Source organism: Anser brachyrhynchus, assembly GCF_964034855.1.
Source record: "Anser brachyrhynchus genome assembly, chromosome: 4".
In the NCBI taxonomy this organism is placed as follows: Eukaryota; Metazoa; Chordata; class Aves; order Anseriformes; family Anatidae; genus Anser; species Anser brachyrhynchus.
The window spans coordinates 45,098,416-45,115,129 of record NC_137698.1 but is presented as its reverse complement, the minus strand read 5'-3'; the positions used below and the strand labels follow the sequence as shown (position 1 = coordinate 45,115,129).

The following is a 16,714-nucleotide window of genomic DNA, read 5'->3' as shown; positions in this document are numbered from 1 at the left end:
ATTAAAGCTTTTTTCTGTGTTTCTGCTGTATTCCAGCTTTTATAGGGCAATTTCATTTTTATTTACAGTACTACTAATAATCTTTGCCCGTTACTAAAGGACAGCCAGTTTCAGAAGACAAGGCAACAATTCACAGGAAGTCAAGGTTCTACGGTTTCTTTAGCAATTTGAGGGCAGAAGGTAGATCTTTGGCTTAAAGACACAGGTGTAAGTAGAAGTGGAGGCAAAAAAAGAGAAAAGTCAGTGTTCCTCTTTGGTATTGCAACAATGGATTCTCCTGCAGCTCTGCTGCTTGGTGGCAGGTCTTCTCAGGAAACGTGGTCAAGCAGCATGCAATCTTTCTACCACAGAACTGCTCTCTATATGTAACGCATTTCCTGACAACTCCAGTAAGAGACAGCATGGCCTGCAGTGTGAAAAGCAGTGATGTGGTAGTACTGAAACCCAGAAGTAAATGTCATGTTCATTCAAAATGTTCAGAAAGAAAAATCAAAAGAGATATATGCAGTTGTTGGACAGTGAATGGAGGAAGCAGAATGACACAATACAAAGTGCTGCCTTTGTTCATTCATTAACACTAATGAAGAGAGGGAACAAAAGTTAGAAGAGAGTTGCTTTGATGTTACAGTATCAGCGCTATCAAACAAGTTAAAACCAAACCATTACAGGTTCAAGATGGACAAGTCTGTTGCAGAGTATGCTGCAGTCTCTGGCAACTTGTGAGTTGCGTAACTACTCCGCTGGCTTTTGGACATTCCTATAGCCTGACATGCTTTGCATAGTGATCAGCATGACATTACAGCCTGTGTTTCACTATCAAAATTAAAGGCTTGATATTGATTATTTTGGAAGTCACTCTCCAGGTTTAGTGAGGCTGCTGTGCTGGTGTGGGATCTCTGTAGCTGTACAACTGTTCCTCTGTTATATGGTCTGGAGCAAACGATGGGGCACAGATGGTGAGGGACTATGGCCTCTTTCCCCTCCTCTCCAGCAAGTCTGCACTGAATTTTACCTTCCTTACAAATACATTCTACATTAAGTTATCTTTAAAATCAAATGCAGCTTTTCACTTTTTATTATGCTTTACCTTTGGGCACGTCTTGGTAGAAGCAGATGACTGAGTACTGCTTTTATTTCTAACTAGTTTCACTTTCTGGTTCTCATGTATTACGAAAATATTGCAGTCTTTTGATTGAACCAGTCTTCATATATGTGTAAAAGTTTACGTGCATACTCAGTTGTTGGTAGAATTATTTAATGATAATGCTGGTTTAAAGTTCTGTAAACTCATTAACATTGTTCTCCTGCCACGTTTTTTGTTTCCCAGGCCCAGGAACTGTCATGTCATACCATGCTAGGGCGCTTCTGTAGTACAGCAAGATCTGGTGAGGGCAGAGCAGCAGCGTGAGAATGCACTGGAGGATGTGGTCTACCTTCCCTTGAAGTGACTCCACGTACCAGCTTGCAGACCAGCTTCTATGTACACCACTGCGATGAGTGCTGCGAGCCACTGGATCAGACATCACATGCCATTTACACTTCAGCTCCCGCAGCAGAAAAGACACTGCAGTATCATGCTGCATAGCCAGAGGGAAGGCTGAGGCCAGAGCCACCTCTGTAAATCTCTGGATGTAGTAATGCAAGTGCTTTCTTCAGCTGCAAAGCCATTTAAAGAACTTGCTACTCCAGGTCACCACCACAGTTGTGGCTCTGCATCACAGTGTATCACACTGTCAGGAGCCTCTGTTAAAGCTGCTTGGATCAATGAAATGATCCAGGTTAAAAATCCCGCTCGGAAACAGCTTGAGAGTTTGTTTTGCTTTGTTTTAACCAGAATCATTTCACTATCAATTCTACTTTCTCCTTAGCACAACTGGCAGATTTACAAACAGCAGTGAGTTGCTAGAAGTCAGAAACTCCTCTTCTACTGGCTCTGTTGCTGATCAAAACCATGGATCGCCTACGCAACAAGTACCTCCTTAGCACACAAGGCTGAGGGGGCCAGTGAGTATCACTGAGCAACAGCATTCCAGGAACAGCACTTCAGTGCCAGTGCAAACAGAATTAAGTCCTTTAGTTGTGGCTGAAATATGGTTTCTGACAGAATCATTTCAAGGAAGAGGATTTAGGAAATCTTAAACTCTGCAGACTGGTCTCTATTTAAAACTTGCAGGTATAATTTTCTCACTCAGGCAGGTATTGTTGGTTTGCTAATTTTTTAAATTTTTTTTCCCTATGGCAGTTATACCAATAAAGTCTCTGATGTGGTTGCAACTATACCGATCTAGAATTATATAGAATAGAATTACTAGAGTAGAATAGAATTATTATCTGTATATAGTCTAGAATGCTAACTATCCTATTTCTCATACATGAATTACTCTGTGAATATAATGCACCTTGTTATGACTTTATACTTAAACGATGAAATAGCAGATTTATTTACAGGAGGTTAGGGAGTGCTCAGGGCTAACTGCCTCATACAGTCCTTAACAGATAAAACTTAAATGCATTATCTCTGAAATAAAAAGCTTCTCTCACTAAACTTTTTCAGAAGCCTTTCTCTCTGCCTTCATCTATAACCAGACATATAACAGACATGAATGTATGTGCCTGCATCCCCAGTTATATCTTTCATATGCACACAGAAAGAAATGTAAAAAGCTACACAGCACAGTTGCTTTGCATAATGAGTTTCATTTTTTTTCACAGGTCAGCACCTTAAGCGAACCTTGGAAAAACTATTGTGTGATCAGTCATCGCACTGAAGCAGCAGCACCCATTCGGTACAGGCAGTCTTGGATAAAAAGCTGAATGCTGTGGTTTCAGTGACTTATCGTTGAAACCTTGTGGTTTCTGTGTAGGAGGTTATACAAGCTGGACACGTTTGACATCCTTGTTTCTGAGCTGTGAAATCTGTACATCTAATTTATGAAAATTATCTCTGGTTTAATTTTATTCTTTTTTTTTAATGAAGTCAACATATTTTCCCTGCATTCAGTGGAAACAATAATGGAAATGTTTTAAGATATGCTGTGAACCTGTTTTGACCTTAAAAGGGAGGAGAATCAAGATATTCTTGATTATGATTAAGGTCTAAGAAGGAAATAAAAATTAAATACAGGGAGTTGCGGGTGAGAAGAAAGTATTTTTCAAGTGTGAAGATAAATAGAGAAATTAGCTATGGGAAGTCAGATAATTTAGAATAAAACATGGTACTGGTACTACTTAGGATAACATGCAATATATGTGGGCTTTCAGATGGTCTAAACACACTAGTAAATTTATACACAAGGCAAATGCAAGACTAATGGATCTGCAGCAGAAGCAGTTGAAATCACACACATACAAACATAATTCATCACTAGATCAGTTAACGTGCTTTTTTCTTTCCTAGTTTAGTTTAATGCTAATTCCCGTGAATTGATTCAGTTCTTTGCCAGTTGAAATGCGCTAATGCTGGTGCAAAGGACAAAGCAGGTATGCACAGCTGGAACTCGAAGGAGAGGAAAATATATTTCTTGGCTTCTCTGTGCTGTGTAGTTGTAGAAGAAACGCGCCATGTCTGCATTGCCAAACTGGATTTGTGAGAGTCATGGACCCACCTGGTTTCCCGTCTCTTCCTTGTCTGCTGCCTTCTGCTCTGGTGAGCACCTACCATCATGTAAATCCCCAGAAAGCTGAGCTGTGGCAATAATGGATACCCAAGTCTGTAATACTGGCAAATCATGATCCCTTCTCTGCCATGAGCAGCAGAACCACACAGACTAACAGCAAGTTTTGCCTCTGTCAGGTAAGTTCCCAGAAGCACAGACACCATTCCCTGTGCCCAAACACGGTAAGTGAATCTACGGAAACGTATTTAAAACGATCAAAAACCTGATCAAATAACTATTTTCTGAATAGAAAGCAAATGTGAAGAAAAAGAACATGCAAGGTACAAAACAAAGTTTCTTGCTAAAATGTAAAAAAAAAAATAGAATACCTAGGTGAAAAATAACTACTCTGCATTTGTGGGGTACAAAAATCTGTCTGGAAGCATTAGTCAAAGATTATATAATACTTCTGTGTAAGCAGAGATTGAAAGTGTGACCACCCACTATCAATTCACTTCAGGGAGGACCGGCAAGATTCATAGTAATAATTTTAAGTAATTTCTATATCGAAACATCAGTAGAAAACAATAGATTTTAGATTTTAATTGGTCCTGGTCATTGGTCCTGATAGACCTGTTCCTTTTCATAAAGGGGAAAAAATTTTTACTCTTAATATTGTGCTGTTTACTGGAAAATGTCTTGTCCTGCTTTTGTTTCTTTCCAGAAACCTGAGCCAATAATTATTGTAGCTACAGCTGCAGATAAGTATACAGGAAAATAATAAAATTACAGTCTGAAGTTACTTTTCTGTATGAATGATGTTTTTCTTGCCTGTTATTTATGGGCAGACTTAACACTTGACATGGGGTTCCTTGAGCAGACAGTGCTGTTTGTCTGAACTAACTTACAGGAAACTGAGAGAAAAACGAGGATGCACTGAAGACACTAGTCCAAATCAGTGGAGGCTATTGAAAATATTTTCCCACATAATTATTTCAAATGTGGAAAATGCAGACAACCAAGGAAGAACCAACCATCTTTTGAGCATCCAAAATTTACTCAGGTGCAATATGTTAAGATTCACTATTCCTCTCCATATATCTGGATTTTCAGTCCATATCCTGTTCCTCTAATTATCACAAGGATTACACAACTACTTCGTAATTGAACTCGAGCAAAAACTGTGTATTCCTGTTCTCTCTTTTGCTGTGTAACCAAGCGTACAGTTCTTCAGATGCTTGGTTGGCAGCATTTTTAGGTGGTTTCTTAGCCACTACGCTACCTTTCCACTTGCCTCTCTGGGGCTGCTGTCCTCCTACCCTACGAGCCTGTTGCTGGCCAGGGATAGACAGTGATACACCAGTGCTGCACACCTTCACCAGGCATGCCTCTCCCTCCCGGGACTGTCATGGATGTAGGGTGCTGCAGAGCAGAAGCAGCAGCTTACATCTCCCCTTCATCAGACTGCATCCCCCAGTATTGAAGACCCAGCTCAAAAGCCACAGGAGGCTTTTTTTTCCCCCTCTTTACAGTGCCAGCCACCCACCAGCTTTGTGTTTGCCTTCCAGGGAACAAACTCGCTCACTGATGCAGCCAAAAATGAGCCGTGCTCTGGTAGGGAGCTGGTAGACTGGACCAGCCATCCCAGTGGTCTGGGTACAGAGACCCTGCGGCAGCCGTGGTGCCTTCCCAGTGAGATGTGCTTTTACCAGCTGAGGAACGCTGCTGTAGGCCATGGGCAAATGACTGAGGTAACAGTGGAAGCCCCTCGGTGTCTTCATATTGTTTTTTTTTTATTTTTTTGAGGGTATTTTTTGTTACCCCACAGCCTAGAAGGCTACACCTCTTCTGTCATCCTCTTCCCCCTTTTCGGGGTACTCATTTTAACTCTGATCATTCTGGCCATTTGATTTACGAGGGCCGTTGTCTCTGCACCACTGGGCATGGAGGGCTGTGACAGCAGCAGGCAGGAGAAGGAGAGGGTAGATGTGACAGTGTCCTAACTAGCCTTTACCTTCAAGCCAGACCTTCACCTACTGCTGTCATTTGCAGAGCCACTCTAGCAACTGTGTATGCACTTGTAGCCCAACCACAGCCAAAACAGAGTCATAGAACAGCTCTGGTTGGGAGCGACCTTAAAGATCATCTAGTCCCAATCCCCCGGCCATTGGCAGGGACACCACCCACTAGATCGGGTTGCCCAGGGCCTTGTCCAACCTGGCCTTGAACACCTCCAAGGACGGGGCATCCACAGCTTCTCTGTGGGCAACCTTTTCCATGGCCTCAACACCCTCTGCAAATAAAACATTAAGAGCTTAAATCAGTAGGAAGCTTGCATTAGACTGGTCAGAGAGTGCACAGGCAACAGTACAGTTAGCCACACCACCTTGATCTTCTGTAGTTGTGTGTCTATGTCATGCACCACACAGTAAGGAAATATTGATTGAACTCCAGAGTCTGCAAAATAATTGTATTTGATGTTGCTACACAATGGGTGACAACATGAAGGGAAGTGGAAACACTAAAGCTGAGAACTCTTTGCTTATGTTCGAATGAGAATGTCAGAAACGGCCTGAAGGAAGAAAGGAGACAAAGATGCAATTTCCAACACAGTAACTGGAGATCAAAGGAGTCCGACGATGTTCTTTCAGATTGCTGTTTGTGGCGGAGCTGCAGGAGAAGATTAAAGATGAACATTATTTTGGAGTATTTCTGCGTACTGCAGAAAGCAGTAAGCTCTGTAGCTTTCCTCCTGGTTCTCTTCTTCCCATTGCACTCTGCATTTTCTGAGTTGGCCATGCTAAGTTTTTCTGAGAGAAAAGCCACCATTCACTTCACTTAAATCATCTTTAATTGACCAAAGATTAAACTATTTTACCTTCTGACATAGTCACATGCCATGGAAACTCTCCTTACTCATTCTTTGACCTGCCTCGATTTCTCCTTTATTGCTAGTTCTGGTTTGATGCTTTTAAGGATCAAACAAAACATGTTTTCCCTCTTACCTCTGTACTTCAGCATTTTCTCTTTGATTTTATTGATTTTTCCAATTTCTGTAAAAACTAATAAATTGAAACAGCAAAATATTTCATGCTGACACTTTTGTGTGAGCATTTCAGTTTTCTGTTTATAATACTTCATTCTGAAGTTTTGTTTGTAATTGTTTTTATGACCTAGGAAAGAAATCTTTCTTCATAGTCTGATGCAGAATTTTCAATCTGAAGTGAGCTTTTTCTGCTTGATCATCTCAGTAACTGCAGTGCGATTTGTGCCCCTGCAAGTGTTTTCTGGTAAACAAAAAGGGCCCATGCTCACCCTGTTTTGGGTGACCAGCCTAACCAGCCAGTTTACCAGTCATTATCTGTCTTTCTTAGGTCTTTATGATTTAATACACATGCCTGGTGGCTCTGAAACATAGCTGTGCTTGCCTTTTTTTTTTTTTTTTTCACAAGTGGGGCACAATGCTACAGTTGTCTGCAGTGGGTAATCAGTACTCCAGAAAATGAAGGACAAATAAGTAACTGCTTAAGTATACAAGGAAAACTTCACCTTCAGCATATAGAAACTCGGAAATAAGTCCTTACCCTCACAATTTTAGGCATGAAGGTTAACTGGGAAACTTTGTACTGGGAGAATGTGTGGGCCCTTTACCCTAACCGCCCATGTGTATCTGCTTAGGTCTGGGGGCTGGACAAAAGGCAGTGTCCTTCTACTTCAGTGATGCTTATTTGTTTCTAACAAGGGCAGAGCACGTTTCATTGACTTACCAGGCCAGGCTAGGGAATCTGGACTTGCCAGCTATTATGACAGGTAGTTATTTCCTTTTTTTGTTTCTTCGTTTAGAAGAAATTAAATTGTGTGCCTTTTGGAATTTGATGTGTCTTTAGATCTAACCTGCTCACTGATGTCTACAGAAAGATAAATTTAACTTTTTTACTTTCAAACATTAATAGTCAAGAGAAGCCAATATTTTATTTGATAAAAGCTTACCTTCTTACTTAGGCAAAACATTGTTCAGTATTATTTAACATCTGTAAGCTTAGTGGAAGATGGCCTAATACAGGTTGATTGGACTGCTGTGCTATACTAGTTCTGTGGGCCTGCACAGCACTCTTTGTGCACAGTGGAAAGGGTATATAAGAGCTTTATTTATCTATTAACGATTCCTGTTTTAACCCCTGATCAGAAAGGCCAGGCTAGGCACTGGAAGCACAGCGAGCGCCATGGCTGCCATGGGCTTCTTCCAAAAAATCTGTACTCCTGCCCTTTCTGAAGGAGTCCAGGGCAGGCCACAATATGGGGCTCTCAAGGCTTGCTTGAGGAAAAGCCTCTAACCCAGCTCTGCATTTCTTCAGTATAAAGGAAATATCCCAAGCTAGAATATGGACCGAGCTTTCTCTAAGACTGGTATTGTGCACTGGTATGAACAAGACCAGATTGGTAGTAAGAGAGAGAGATTACGTTGGTATGAATCAGAGCACCCTGAGTCCACCCCTCCATCAGTTCTCAGTCTAGTACTGAGAAAGCTTTTCAGGTCTGATTAGTCATTTGTGTTAAGTGCAATAAATGCCAGAGAAACTAATAAAAAAAAAAAACACCAAACACCTCAGTAAATGTGAGGCATAGCTGCTCTCTAGTGGACTTGTGAATAGTGTCAGCAATGTAAATACAGTTAACATCCCCAGAAGTTAACCATGTAGATGCTTCTGCTGAGTGACGGAAAGAGGATGAAAACTTCCTACACATTCTTGCTGTCTCTCACCTCCGTATGTAGCTGACTTACACCAGGGTTAGAGTGAAAGATGCAAAAGCAACTTAAAAAAATACGTAGTGTCCAGTGCTGTGGTGAGCGATATTTCATTAAGCATGTGTTTTACTTGCAGGGGCCAGTGCTTCCACTTAGCATCATGCAAGAATGGCAAATATCTTACAGCTGAGGAAAACTCATGTATCAGAAAAGGTGAGCAGGTGTGCAAAGTACAAGTGTTTATTTCCTTGTGCTAATGCTGTACAGAAAGAAAGCAGAGAATAAATCAGCTACTGCATGTAGGACTTTGACATTTGGGAAGGTGAGGTCTTCTGAGGCTTTCCCAGGAGAAAAACTGCTGTTTTCAGTGGGCTCAAAGTTAAGTGTATCAGCATGCCCCCATGTAAGTGCATGCACACAGAGGACCTCAGGCAGGCTGGCTGCCCAGCAGGGTCTGGGCTGGCTGTGGTACTGGCTGCAGTAGCAGCTTCACTGGCTCAGTGCTTAGGTGGCTCCCCTCTAGATGTCAAGGAATTCTCCTATGTCCACCAAGTGCTCCCAGAATGAATCTGCTGCCTGTGTTTGATTTCTTGATGGGCAGTCCCTGAAAGAATTTCAAAACTAATCTATTGGTTGCATTCCTTTATTGCAGTAACTTCAGCAGCAATCAGTGTCAGAGCTCATGAGCAGCCTTGCAATAACTTAGGATTCAAATAATGTAATTCAAACCCATGGAAGGTTTATGGATGTGCCTGAAAAAAAAAACAGTCTTTAATATGAACAAAATGATGTGTATGGCAAAATAACCAGTACTTAACCCAAAGTAGTGTTTATACATTTGCAAGAAGGTTTGCTTACGATGTAGGATATATTGCACAAGCAGCTTTAGAAATAACCTGGACATCCTATTTCTTAGATTTCAATGTAAATTATTGAGAAAAATAATCACACCATAATGAAGTCTAGCAAAGCATTGAAGAAATTAAAAAAGTAATCTCTGTTATGAAGTTTACACTATCTTAATTGTTTATGTGTCTGTTAACATTACCTTTAATAATAAGGTATTTTGGTGCGGTGCTAAATACAATGTATTTGGAGTTTTATTACCTAATTCAATTTTGCATGGACAATAGCCACCTTAGCCCACAGAAACTTACTTAAAAAGAAAGAAAAAAAGGAAAAAAAATCGTTTCCCAATTAGCTGGGGAAAAAAAGGAACAATACAGGAAGAAGAGTTACCAAACGGCTCCTTTTGGGAGTTCTCTGTTCCACTCCAATTAGGAGCATAGTATGCTGCCTGGATAAAGTCCCAGGCCTCAAGAAGATATGACTTGCTTTGAGCTGATTCCTAGAGTATTTTATAGTAGCAGTAGTGGTATGCGCTTTGTGTAATGGAAAATAGATGTTGCAGTAAATGTATTGCAATCACTTACAAAACTTCTAGAACACAAGTATGGAAGGTATAAGGAAGGGCTGAGGGCACTTCTAGTAGATACAGCACCCCGTGTTGATGTAATTACATCGACAGAAAATGTCCTTTATCAATACAGCTCTTTCTACCTAGAAAAAGGTTTTAATACATTCTGTTGGAAGAATTGAACCATGGGTTATCTGTCTGCTGTTGGTACAGTATAGCTATATCAGCAAGTTCTATTAAGTACAGAAAGTGTGCCACATCCTTCTTCCTGGTGGTCTGTTGCCGAAGAAAAAAACTGCCTGAACGATGACTGGGGAATCTAGGTGGAATTTCACCTTGGCTGGTGCTGTTAAAATTTCCATCTAGTATCTGGTAAGGGTTTGGTTTTTTTTTCATCATTGACCGTAACAGGAAACACAAAGGAAAAGTGCCGCTGAGTTCCATTCTCACGCTGGCACTGCAGAAGTACCTGGTTCTGTCACGCCATGGTCTGGCATGGCGTCAGAAGGTATGGAATATCTCTAGCCATTTCTGCATGAGAGCTGATGCTCAGGGGAGCACCAGGGATTTTCCTGCCAGCCTTCATGCTGTGGCTGTCCCTCTTCCCCAGGGCTCAGACACCATGCCAACTGTGGTGCATTGATAGCCTGTTAATTAGAAAATGCCACACAAAAAGCTGCCCTTAGAGATAGGAGGTAACAGCATCCCAAATCTTAAAGGCACAAAAAAAAGAGGAGTTATGGGTGAAGACATCTGCTCTTCAAGTACATTGCGATGACACCACGCTATTCCAATTCATACAAACCCAATTCATATTCAGTTGGTTTCAGCCTTGTAAGCTGATAAAATGCCTTCGTGATCATCTCAGCAATGTTAAAGCAATTAACTTCCCAAGTCCATGCAGTCTGTGAAAAGAGGACACACATGCATATGGCACTATGGCTAAACCAGAAGGAGGATGCGTAGAAAAGTGCATACTCATGTTGGTATAGCCTGAGTGGTTCTCAGTACCTTGATATGAGAGAATACGAAGTCCGAATTTGCTACCCTTATTAACCACCAGATCCATCTATTAGGGATGGGACTGGGGTAACAAAATGGCTTACATGTGAAAGTTTTCAAAGACGAAAAATAAAAATAGGAAATGCTTTTTGTCTCTAGTGAACCTAGTAGGCTCTTCTGAAGGATAGCCTTGATCTGTGAAAATGTATCAGTCTGAGCTGTGCAGAGGTCAAAATATATATTTGAAAACTAATATTTTCTATTTCCTTTTTGTTCAACTTCCTGTATGATGAGCCCAAGTTGTTTATTCTTCTGAATGATGCAATGGGTTAACGGATAGTATGTGGGTTATCAGTAAGGAAATCTGAAGGTACAAGGACCATAACAGTACCTTATGTTTCAGTTTGATTAAACTGGTAGAATTCCGTGTAAATGGAAAATTGTGAAGGCGTATAGCCTTTATTTTATGAAGAGGATACAGTAGGAAGTAAATTAAAGCACAGAGTATCATCTTATTTCTTACTTGTAAATAACGAAATGCCTTAAAGTCTTTCAACTGAAAATCCACACACTCCTTTTACAAAACATAAAATCAATGCTTAGTCCTTCCTGCAAAGGTAGAGATTTAAGGAAATGTGAATGCTTAGAGGAAAGATGTAATGGATTTATTTAGGAACCAAGATAAGTCTCTAGGAGGTGGCCATTCTCTAATTTAACTTGGACAAATGGCTGAGCTTTCTTCTGGAGAGTGCCTTGTGTGGCAATCAGCCATTTGCATGGAAAGGTACTTTACTTGCTTTAGAAATCTAAGGAGGTGGAGGCTATCAAACGGTTTTTTGAAGTGTATCCACATTTTGTTTCTTTGCTTCTTTATAGAGAGTGCAGCAATGCAGAGTAAGCTCAGTGGCCTTTTAGAAAAAAAGAGTTGGTGCTCAGGGAAGCTGCTTTACATGGACCTCTGCCAGGCCAGGCATTGTCCAAACCCTTGGTGCAACGCAGTCTGCTCCCCTCCAGGTAAGCCACGAGAGGTGCTTGAGCATCTCTCCAAAGGAGAGACAGACAGACAGCAGTACGAGCAGTTACATTCACCATCGTGTAACTTCATGGTTCTGAGCTACACGCAGATATCAGGAACATGCCCTTATCTTATGTAAAAATAGATTATATTTATTGTATGTGGATAGCAAGAAAGGTTTTCTTTGAGGTGGGTCTCCTCACGTTGTTTTTTTGTTTGTTTTGTTTCGCTTAACTGCTGTTGCTTAAATGGAGATCAATAGTAATGTTTATTAAAAAAAGGCAGGGAGGGAATGCACTTGGTTTACCCCACCTTAGGACTGCACGTTGGTGTTCTGAAACTAGGGTGGGGCGGTTTATATTTTGATAGACCATTATCTAGGAGGGAAGCAAATAACCCGAAACCTCCCCCTTTCAAGTGGCCATGTTCTAAATAGTGTTTTGTTCCTCACTGGTTACACCGTTGCTGATGTGCTGCATGGCTGTGCGTGAGAGCAGCTGGGAGCTAACAAGGTCATTACACTCAAGGCTTCAGATGTTGTTTTATTTGCTGTGACTCAATGTGGAGGACAGCAGCACAAACACCCGTGTTCTCCTGGGCTGCTTTTTCCGTATGCTCCGTTCACAGTGTAATGCTGAGCAGATCAATAATTAATCCTAATAGATTACACACAAGGAATAAATGAGCAGTAAAAGGTTTAAAAATAATGAAGAAGCTGTAGCAGGTAAATCTTGTGCAAACTGTTTTTAAGTGCTGGTGGTTTATGCCCTAGCACCTCATGGGCCACTCAGTTACAGAGGCCATGCTCTTTGTGCCACTCCTGTCTTCCCTGGGCTGTCAGAGGGGGAAGTGACTTCTTTTCCTTTTTCCAAGAGCTTCGAGTGAAAAAATTAAAATAAAAGCCCCAGCATTACATTTAAACCATTAATATTTAATCTGTTACATGACTGAGGACTGGACCTAACTGAAGTACATAATCTAGGACATAGAAAAGGAGAAGAGTAGAGAAGAGTACTCCACAGCTTCCTTTCCAGAAGCCCTGACTCTGTTGATGAGGGGGTTACCCTAACTTTTGATGTACAGCCCAGTAGAATAAGCAGGGCTTGGAGTCTGTGAGCTGCAGCAATCCTGTGGGCAGTGCTGTACTGCAAAGGGTGGGTGGAACTGAGCTGGAGCTTACTTCGTGCTAGAATTAAATCAGTCTTGAGCCAGGTTCCCAGCAGCTGGCTTGTGGTCGCGTAGACATCACATCAGTGCAAGAAACGCAGCCCACATGTACCGCTGGTTAAGTAATCCTCAGGTACCTAGTTGGAGAGCTCAACAGTGCTCTCAGGCTTACAGCTTGATTTTTGGGTGGTCCTATGTGGAGACAGGAGTTGGACTCGATTCAAAACCCGCCTGGACGTGTTCCAGTGTGACCTGATCTAGGTGCTTGAGCTCCGGCAGGGGGATTGGACTAGATGATATTTAAAGGTCCCTTCCAATCCCTAACATTCTGTGATTCTCTGAGTTTGTACATTGAGAGGTTTGAAGAGGAACGCAACTAACTGAATGACATTCTAGCCACTCTTCAAACTCCTCCCGTTGTTAAGATTGTTGCTTACATGTGGGTTGAAAAGGAGAAATATTAGGTCCCACATGAGGACGTTTTTGCTGCCACTCTCGTTCAGAAAAAAGGATTCATCATTGGAAATATTGGGGATGTGACATAGTCTTAGGAGAGGACTGGAAGGAGCCCTGAGAGGTCACTTCGTCTTCCCCACATCTATACTTGGTGTCTCTTTCTCATGTTGATTCACAAGAGGTGCTGAGAACAGGCAATCTAAAGCAAGAACCAGGGCTCACGGCCCTCCAGGAGATGCAGGAACATCATACACGGGCCAATGCTAACAGAGGAAAGGAAGGCTGCTGTACACCTCTCCTGCAGCCCTGCTCTCCAGGGTCTGCAAGGTACACAGGTGTGAACGTGATCACATTATAAACGGCTAAAGGGAAAGAAAGGAACTATATGTTAGACCTAGGGGGACTTTTCTGATAGGAGGAAGAAGTACCTTGATCTGTTTTTGGAATTTTCTTCTCACCTCCATTCCCTTGAGTTTTCCTCCCTCTCCTTCTGTTCTTGCTTGTGTGAGGAAGACTCTTTTACTTCTTGCTTTTTGCCCTTTTACCATTACACTGGCAGCACTGGGGCCCTCTGGCATCTTCCCCCCCACACCAAAGAGTAAATGTCCTTCTCCTGGTTATGTGAGGTGGCAGTTGTTTGCTGGGGAGCCATGTGGCTGAGATTGTGTCTTGTGCTTGTGAACGTGGTCTTGTCCATGCTGGATGTCACCAGCTGAGGTAAGAACAACACCCAGGGGTCTGAGATTGGTATAGGACACTTACTGCACAGGTCACGTCAATATGCAGTTTGTAGGGGTGAAGATGAGGTTATAGAGGGTGTCTTAGAGAAAAAAGGTGAAGCAGAGTCTCACATCCTTCGTGTCTGGAAAAACAGCGTTGTGACTCAGCAGTGCACTTGCAGGAGACAGCTGCCCGTGGGGAGCTGAGCCCTGGGTTAGATGACCAAAAAGGTTCTTTGAAATTTGGGTTTCTTCTTAAGATTTGCAAGTGGGTAAAGACAGTCCTGGGTGGTTGCAGAGCGCGGGATGCAGTCAGGGCCCAGCGGCAGAGGGGCAGCTCCTGGCTGGGCACCTGCACCTACCCAGCCCCTGCCTGCTTGTCTTGCCCTCGCCAGGAGGCATCCTCTCCAGCACCTTTGGGAATGGCTGCTGCAATGGAGGTGCCAAGCCACCCTTTTCTCCTCCATGAAATCCTTCCTGACAAACAGTTTTCCCGGGATAATTTCACCAAATAAGTCGGTTTAGTCAAGGCTCTGAAAAATAAAAGTACAGGCAATATTTTTCTAATGACTTTATAGCTGAGAGATTCGTAGGTACGTGGCTTCATTGCCCTGTGTGTACCTCCTGCTGCAAGACCCAGGACCTGCATGTTCTTAGCATCGATAAAAATACCTATGGCATTAGTCACAGCTAGCGCCAGCCTGCAGTCATGCTGGCGGGCTTGTGGTTTTCTTTCAGCTTCCTTGCTACAAGTCTCGAAGTCAGGGTTCCCCGTCTGGGCAAGAGATACTCTCCCAGACCTGGCTTATCCCTCTTACTGCTTGTTATTTTAGCTTCTGTTTCCTCCTTATCCTGCAGTTTATGCTCCTGCTCACTTCGGCCCTGCGAGCATGTCAGGGCTTGGTGCTCCCACAGCGTTACGTGCCGCATCGATGGTATCGGTGCGTCCTCATCCACCGCTTCCTTTCCCCTCGGCCCAGCTCCTGCCGCCCCGTGCAGCTGCGGCGTCACCGGCCGGTGCCTGCAACGCGTCTGGCGTGTCTGTGTCTCCAGCCCCGCACTCCTCTGATGGCTAGGAAACGGCCCCAGATGCCTCAGTGGTTTTTAAAGCCCATGTCTCTAGTTCTCACCTAATACTGACCATTTTTCTGTCTCCGTCTGCCTCGTTGATTCTCCACTTATTCCTAAATCTCAGAGGGAAAATGTTTCTTCCTTTCCCTAGACTTGTTTTTGTCTTCTGCTGGGGATGATTTAATAATAACTGGGTTATTATTCTGCACTTCCAAGATTGCTCAAAAGATGTTGCAGAAAACAAAGCTGTATTGTATTGAAACAGAAAACAACTTCAGAATAGAATGAATCACCCTTTCTTCAACCCCCAGCTAAAAAAAAAAAAAGAAAAAAAAGATGATTCACTGTAGAAAGTCTGTGTGAGGTTTCTCAAATTCAGTTCTGGTTTATTATCTGTGAGGCACTTCTGTGCTTGTCATTCTGGCAATGCGGTATCACTTTACTTGAAAATGGCCTAGCGGTTTTATTGATTCATTCTGGGAGATGACTTTATTTTGTTGGTAAATTTAAAGGCTATTTTTGCTTATATCATCAAGAACGTATAGCATAGTATTTGAGACTACAGACTATTTTGGAAAATTTAAGTAGATGTATAAGAAATTATAACAAGTAACACAATAAATATACAGCACAATTAAAACCAGTGAAAGGAGATGCTTCTTAACACTGTAGGAGTTTTTGCCTTAGCACTACCAAGGGCAAGGCCTTGGTGAGAGTCCAAGCAGCTAGGCTAACTGGTAACTTACCTAAAACAGATAAAAAGAAACCATCTGAGCCAGTGCATTCCCTGGGGTGCAGAAGCTGTGCCCGGTACAGCGGGCTGCTGGTGCTCCCTCGGCTGGGCACTGCTGGGTTTCAGTCCCCTCAGGCTGGGTCCCCAGCTTCTGCAGCCTCTGTGAGGCACTCCCTTGGCAAGCAGGGTTTGTGCAGGATTTGGTGGGCTGTTGGCTGACGTGCAGTATGTTGGGGTTTCAGGGACAGCGCTCTCCCTGCCTTCGCCCAAATTCATGACCGCGTTGGTGAAATCAGACCGAAAGTCTGGTGCGGTGTGAGGTTATGTTCCCATTTCTGTGTAGTGACCGGGGGGAAGCATTTTGTAATCCAGGTGAAAACACACATTGTTCACATGGGCTTTCGGTCTACTTTTATTATATTCTCTCGCTGTCCTCCAAGAGGAGGACCACAAAGCAGCTTTGGTGGAAGTCAAACGGTGTGCATGAGCTGCGGGAGCCCTCTGGAGACCTGTCCTGGGGACTGGTCAGGGAGGGTGAGGGAAGTTCCTTGAGCTCCCAACAAATGGCACTGGATTTAAACAAAAGCTTTAAATGCAGTATTTAAATGCTCTTTATTTTGCATTTCCCTAACAGGTGTTTTTCCAAAGTTATTCCAAAAAGACTGTGAAGTAACCAAGCATCGCTGCAAAGGAGCTGAGAAGTGGCCCATGCTCCTCCTGAGCCCTGCTGCAGCTGGCAGCCCCTGGGGCATGTTCCCTGCATGCACTCATCCTGCAGGTCAGTGCAGCAC

The 16,714-nt window shown here is 42.8% G+C and overlaps 1 protein-coding gene across 2 annotated transcripts in view; it reads left to right on the top strand.

Annotated features, from left to right (window-relative positions):
* The first annotated feature begins 5,139 nt into the window (after nucleotides 1-5,139).
* BBS12 (Bardet-Biedl syndrome 12) overlaps nucleotides 5,140-16,714 on the top strand; it is a 62,939-nt gene continuing 51,364 nt past the window's right edge. For both annotated transcript variants that reach the window (XM_080590541.1, XM_080590540.1), the window contains exons 1-4: nucleotides 5,140-5,347; nucleotides 8,480-8,556; nucleotides 11,639-11,776; nucleotides 16,558-16,701. The gene's annotated coding sequence lies outside the window, so the exon portion shown is untranslated. The remainder of the gene's footprint in view (nucleotides 5,348-8,479; nucleotides 8,557-11,638; nucleotides 11,777-16,557; nucleotides 16,702-16,714) is intronic.